Here is a 7,509-nt window from a genome sequence, read left to right as displayed (position 1 = left end):
TTGAAAATCTGAGGATGAAAGAGGATGAGACTATTCATGACTTCCACATGAATATTCTTGAAATTTCCAACACTTCTGGTGGCTTAGGAGAGAAAATGTCTGAAGAAAAACTTGTGAGAAAGATTCTCAGATCATTTCCCAAGAGATTTTCCATGAAGGTTACTGCTATAGAAGAGGCTCAAGATATATGCAACATGAAGGTTGATGAGCTTATTGGCTCTCTCCAAACCTTTGAAATGGGCCTGTGTGAGAATGTTGAAAAGAAAAACAAAAGCATAGCTTTCATATCAAATACTGAAGAGGATTCAAAAGAAGGAAGTATTGGAGGTGATGAAAGCATATCAGAAGCTATAGCCATGCTTGGAAGACAGCTCAACAAGTTCATAAAGAAGATTGATCAAAAAGGGAGACCAAATGTCAAGAACATTTCGTCTGACTTCAGTAAAAGATCAACATCTGAAGAAAAGTTCAACCAAGGCAAGGGAATCCAGTGTCATGGATGTGAAGGTTTGGGACACATTAGAGCTGAATGTCCTACGTACCTCAAGATGCAAAAGAAGGGACTATCTGTCACCTGGTCTGAAGGAGACTCTGAGAGTGAATCTGAAGGAGAATCTGCTAAACATGTCACTGCACTAACGAGTGTCTGTGCCTCTGATGATGACTCAAGTGGAGATGAACTTACCTTTGATGAACTTGCTGCTTCATATAAAGAGCTATGTGTCAAAAGTGCAGAAGTGTGTATACAAGGAGAAAAGCATAAGACACTCATCAAGGAGCTGGAAGCTGAGAAGAAGAAGCATCTGACAGTCATAGATGGTCTAAATGGTGAGATAATCTTGCTGACCTCTAAGCTAGATCAAATGACAAAATCCATCAGAATGCTGAATAAAGGAACTGATACTTTGGAAGAGATTCTAAAGGTGGGACATAAATCAGGAAGCATGTATGGTTTAGGCTTTGCTAAGAAATCCTCAACTTAACACAAAAGCTCAAAGGCTGAAGTTCAGAAAATCAAGCAGAAGTCACAACCAATGTCACAACATCGGGGAAACAGGAGGATTAACCATCAGAAGAAGAAATTTCAAAGATGGAGATGTCACTACTGTGGTAGATTTGGTCACATAAAACCTTTCTGTTACAGGTTGCATGGTTATCCTAACCAGACCCCTCAAATCATACCTAAGCAGAAGGCATCTAAGCATAATGCCCCCATCAAGAAACAACAATGGGTTGCTAGATTAGCTCACACAACTCTAAGGGCATCTACTAGAGAAGACTGGTATTTTGATAGTGGCTGCTCAAGACATATGACTGGTATGGAGAACTTATTGGTGGATATACAACCTCATACTACCAGTTATGTGACCTTTGGTGATGGTGCTAAAGGAAAAATCAAAGGTGTTGGTAAGCTGGACAGTTTTGGAGTTCCAAAACTGAATAATGTGATGTTAGTAAAAGGACTAACTGCGAATCTCATCAGCATAAGCCAGCTATGTGATCAAGGTTTCTATGTTCAGTTCACTAAGGAATTATATGTTGTGACGAATGGAGATAATCAGGAAGTTATGAGAGGATCCAGATCCAAAGATAACTGCTATCTATGGGAACCTAAAGTCTCAAACTACTCCTCAATTTGCTCCTCAACCAAGGAAGAACAGGAGGTGAAGCTGTGGCATAGACGACTTGGACATCTTTATTTAAGAGGAATGAAAAAGATCATATCCAAGGAAGCAGTTAGAGGAATCCCAAAGCTGCTTATTAATGAAGGAAGAGTCTGTGGAGAATGCCAGGTTGGCAAGCAAACCAAGATGTCACATCCTAAGCTGGGACATCCTACAACATCCAAAACTCTGGAACTTTTGCACATGGACTTAATGGGACCTATGCAGGTTGAAAGTCTTGGTGGGAAGAGATATGCTTATGTGATTGTTGATGACCATTCCAGATACACATGGATAAGCTTCATCAGAGAAAAATCAGATGCATTTGATGTCTTCAAAGATCTGTGCATCAGACTCCAAAGGGAAAAGGATAGTTGTGTTATCCGAATTAGGAGTGACCATGGGACGGAGTTTAAAAATTCCAAGTTTGACGAGTTCTGTTCATCTGAAGGGATAAGTCATGAGTTTTCCTCACCTATTACTCCTCAGCAAAATGGAATAGTTGAAAGGAAAAACAGAACTATTCAAGAATCTGCTAGAGCTATGATTCATGCAAAGAAGCTTCCTATGCACTTTTGGGCTGAAGCTATGAATACAACTTGCTATGTTCACAATAGAGTTACCTTGAGAAAGGGAACCTCTTCCACTCTGTATGAAATATGGAAAGGTAGAAAACCTACTTTGAAGTAATTTCATATCTTTGGAAGCAAATGTTACATTCTCACAGATCGTGAACAGAGGAGGAAAATGGACCCCAAATGTGATGAGGGTATATTCCTGGGATACTCTACTAACAGCAGAGCTTACAGAGTTTTCAACTCCAGAACCAATGTTCTGATGGAATCCATAAATGTGATTGTGGATGATAAAGATGAAGGATCCAATGTCATAGAAGATGTTGGAACATTCCTTGAGACTTCAACAGACATTCCAATCAACACTGAAGAGGTACAGGATACTCCTCCTGAATTTGAGGTAGATGCATCCAACAAGGTGCCTTCTATCAGAATTCAGAAAGACCACCCTAAGGATCTTATCATAGGGGATCCCAATAGTGGTGTGACTACCAGATCAAGGGAGAATAGCTCAAATTCCTGTTTTGTATCCAAGGTTGAACCAAAAAATGTGAAAGAAGCCCTGACTGATGAATATTGGATCAATTCTATGCAAGATGAACTGGAGCAGTTTAAAAGGAATGAAGTTTGGGAGTTAGTTCCACGACCTGAAGGGACTAACATCATTGGTACCAAGTGGATTTACAAGAACAAGTCTGATGAGAAAGGAGTAATCACTAGGAATAAAGAAAGACTAGTGGCACAAGGATATACTCAAGTTGAAGGGGTTGATTTTGATGAGACTTTTGCACCTGTTGCAAGGCTTGAATCAATAAGATTGCTATTAGGTGTTGCCTGCATTCTAAAGTTCAAATTGTTCCAAATGGATGTGAAGAGTGCCTTTCTAAATGGCTACTTGAATGAAGAAGTCTATGTGGAACAACCTAAAGGGTTCTGTGATCCTAACCTACCAAAACATGTGTACAAGTTGAGGAAAACTTTGTATGGGTTGAAGCAAGCTCCTAGAGCTTGCTATGAGAGGTTGACTGAATTTCTAACTTCTAATGGATACAGAAAAGGAGGGATAGATAAGACTTTGTTTGTGAAGAATGAAGATGGCAAAATCATGATTGCCCAAATTTATGTGGATGATATTGTCTTTGGTGGAATATCAGATAAAATGGTGAAACATTTTGTTAACCATATGCAATCTGAATTTGAAATGAGTTTGGTTGGGGAATTGACTTATTTTCTTGGACTGCAAGTTAACCAAATGGAGGATTCTATGTTTCTCTCCCAAAGCAAATATGCCAAGAACATAGTTAAGAAGTTTGGTATGGATAATGCTAGTCACAAAAGAACTCCTGCACCTACTCATTTAAAATTAACTAAAGATGAAGGAGGTTCTAGTGTTGATCAATGCTTGTATAGAAGCATGATAGGTAGTCTACTATATCTAACTGCCAGTAGACCTGATATTGCCTATGCAGTTGGTGTGTGTGCTAGATACCAAGCAGAACCCAAAGTGAGTCACTTAAATCAAGTCAAGAGAATTCTCAAGTATATCAATGGGACTTGTGACTATGGTATGCTATACTCTCATGGCTCTGAGCCTGTCTTATCTGGGTATTGTGATGTTGATTGGGATGGGAGTGCTGATGATAGAAAAAGCACATCAGGAGGATGTTTCTTCTTGGGAAACAATCTCATATCGTGGTTCAGCAAGAAACAGAACTGTGTATCATTGTCCACTGCAGAGGCTGAGTACATAGCAGCTGGAAGCAGTTGTTCCCAACTGGTATAGATGAAACAGATGCTGACTGAGTATAATGTCTCTCAGAATGTCATGACATTATTCTGTGACAATCTCAGTGCCATCAATATTTCAAAGAATCCTATCCAACACAGCATGACCAAACATATTGACATTAGACATCACTTCATCATAGATCTGGTGGAAGACAAAGTGATTACCCTGGAACATGTAGCAACTGAACTACAACTTGCTGACATATTTACAAAGGCTTTGGATGCTACTCAGTTTGAAAATTTAAGGGGAAAATTGGGAATATGCCTTTCTGAGGAATTATAGCAACTAAGGATGTTAGGAATGTATTGTTTAATATTTCAAACTATTAAACAATTGAAAGTGTGCTCTGACTGGTCAACAGATCATAGTTATTTCTCTTGCAACAAGTGTGTTAACAAGATGTTAGGGGGATATCTTCATATGAGACACCCTATGTACCTGTTGGAGTACCAGAACATGCAGGAGTGTTTCAAGATGTCATACACTAAGTCATGGCATCTGATGTGGGTGTACCTGCTGTGAAGCAAGAATGTGTGTCTACTTGATCAAAGCTGTGAAGCAAGATCAAGAGTGTGTCGTCTTGATTGAAACTGTGAAGTAAAATCAAGATTGTGTTTTTGCTGATTGGGTGTGTTTTTTGCTGTTGGTCTGTAATATTAAGTGTTGTTTTGGCAACATTTTTGACAAAAAGGGGGAGTAACACCTGTACCCCAGGACAACAGATCTATTTGAAGTTGAAGGTCCTCTAATCCAGAGATTATGCTGCAGCTTGATGTTTAACTTCTATGTCTGATGAGTGGGTTGTTGTTTGCTATCTACTTGTGTTGCTGCTGTTTGAAGTTTTTTTAACTTCTATGTGTGCTGAATGTATTAGCTAAGTTATATCTCTGCTTGGATGTGTGTTTTCCGCTGCTGTGAACTCTATTTATTTCAGTCTGTTTTTCAGGAGAATAACAGACCTAGCATATGGCCTATGTTCTGGACGTCAAACTGAATGTTATGACATTCAGTCCTGACAGCATATGCTAAAGTGTAGGCTAGTTAGTTTTTCTGTTTCAGTATTTTTCTCAGGCTATTTTTCAGGAATCTAACAGCTGAGCTAAAATCCAGGAAACTAACAACTGAGCTACAATTAATAGACCTAACAAATAGCCTATTTGTTAGCACCCTAATATGTGGAAATTAGGTTAACTTGCTTAACCTTAATTTTAGGAAATACAAGTACAAGGCCCAAGTGCTGCATTATAAAAGGATGGCAATCCTACTTTCAGCAATTCAGGGTTTTGAAGTGTGAAGCATTTATTATATCATCATATTTCACGGCTGTTTTTATTTGTGTCTTGTATTAGGTTTAACTTGTGAGCCAAGCAATTATCACCTAGGTGATTGCATTGTACTAGGGTGTTCATTGAGTTGTAAGTGTTGTGTCACTCTAAACTTTTAAGCGTGAGTGTTGTGTTTCTTGGTTAAAGCTGTTAAGCACAATCAAGAGTTGTTTGAAGTATAACTTCTCCATTGACTTTAAACTAATTAAAGGTTGTAATCACTGTGGTGATTGAGGGGGAGTGAGTAGGAACTCTGGTCTTAGTTTAAGATTGAAATTGCATTGGGTAGGTCTTAAGTGATAGGATTAAACAGTTGGTTTAAGTCCTGAATTAATACTACTTATAGTGGATTTCCTCCCTGGCTTGGTAGCCCCCAGACGTAGGTGTGTTTGTCACCGAACTGGGTAAACAATTGTCTGTGTTATTTACTGTCCTTTACATTTACGTTCTGCATCATTCTTGTCTGCGTAGAATTGGATGTCATAACATCCAGTGTGACATCGAATGTATATTACTAGAATTTCACATACATCTGTCGTTCGTAAAATACAACGAACCATACAAATTTTCAAAATGTTAATATCAAAATATAAATTAAAATATCACTATTGGGTACATCTAATGCTTTTGTTCCTCCTTTGCCTCATATACTATAACGTATGTTGTGCATCTGCTAAAATTTCTTGTAGAGTTATCATCTTAGGAGTGATTTCTTGAAACACACCTCTAATTATGGTCTCTCTCCTAATATCCTTAATATGGTGACATAAAGACAATACATTCACTGCATGGTCCACCTTTTCCTATTCTTCTTCTACTATCTCCTGATGAGCTGACCAAAGGGATCTCCTTTTGCATCTAGTGTCACGTAAAGATGAGACACTCTATTAAACCATTCGATGTAACAATATAATGTACACCATGGGTGAGGAGATAAAACATTACGTACATCCTCTGGCACCAGATGCTCATGGTAGTTCGCAAGTATCACATTAACATATTTGCAGAGGATTATGGCAGAAGCAATAATTATGGGGTCTCTGGGTATACCATGTAAATACTCAAACTGTCGCAGTACTCGCCTAGGTAGATGTGGGTACATAAGTCAATACCCACAAGTCAACCATCAAGAGTACCCAGATATCAGCTCCAAGGGCTATGTTGATGGTGCTCACTGTACATCGTGTAAAAGATATCATTCAGAAGGATGCAGTCAAGTGTATTTTTGAACGACTCGATTGTCGAGTTACCCATAAGTAGGATAATCAAGAAGACACGTGGAAATTCCTCAAAATAGTCTTCAACATATTCCCATCCAGAGATACGTGTGAAATACTTATGGATCCATGCCTTAAAATGATGTTGGTGAAATATTAGTAAGAGTGTAACACAAGTATTATGTAATGAATCAGTAAGAGTGCAAAAAAGTATTGTAAATAGACAGTTGCTTGTTGTTATTTCTTCATCTTCCATTGACTACCTTCAACTTGTAAGAACAAGATTTGGTTTTGCATCTGACCTTTAGTACTGATGATAACAATACATTGTTTCTTAGAGAATAACTTTGTACATTAATGGTTTTTATCATGTGTGTGGCTTTTGCTAAGGTTCTGACTCTGGAGCTTTGATATGTGGTGTAATCAGATTCTGAAATCAACGCACTCTGACTCTAAAAAGATACAAGTGTTTTACAAGATGTTATTAAGTTCTAGAAAGCTCTTAGACAATGGTTCTAATGAATGTTTGTGTTAAAGCTTCTGACTATGACTCTGAAGGATTGTCAGCCTTCAAGATTTTGCACTTAAGTTCTGAAGATTCTGAAGAATAAGATCTGAAGACTCTAAAGACCAGGTTCTATGAAACTGTGTCAAGACTCTAAAGATCGAGGTTCTGAAGATTCTCTCAACTAGTCTCTTGATCCTTCTAAGCATGTTTCAACATTATTTCATCATAAGCCTATGAAGATTAGAAGATAAAATTAAAAGGTTTTGTGTCAGGAAATTAGTACACAGTACAAGATCATCCTTCCATCCGCTACACTGATTTTTTAGGCTAAGGACAATATTATTGTACCATTTTGCCTCCTATATTAAAATTGTTATGAAAGGAGACAACTGCAATTTGCTATTCCAATTCTACCCTCCGACGGATCTTTT

The sequence above is a fragment of the Lathyrus oleraceus genome, chromosome 1 (genome assembly GCF_024323335.1).
Source record: "Lathyrus oleraceus cultivar Zhongwan6 chromosome 1, CAAS_Psat_ZW6_1.0, whole genome shotgun sequence".
Taxonomy (NCBI): Eukaryota; Viridiplantae; Streptophyta; class Magnoliopsida; order Fabales; family Fabaceae; genus Lathyrus; species Lathyrus oleraceus.
Note: the sequence above shows the minus strand (reverse complement) of the source record.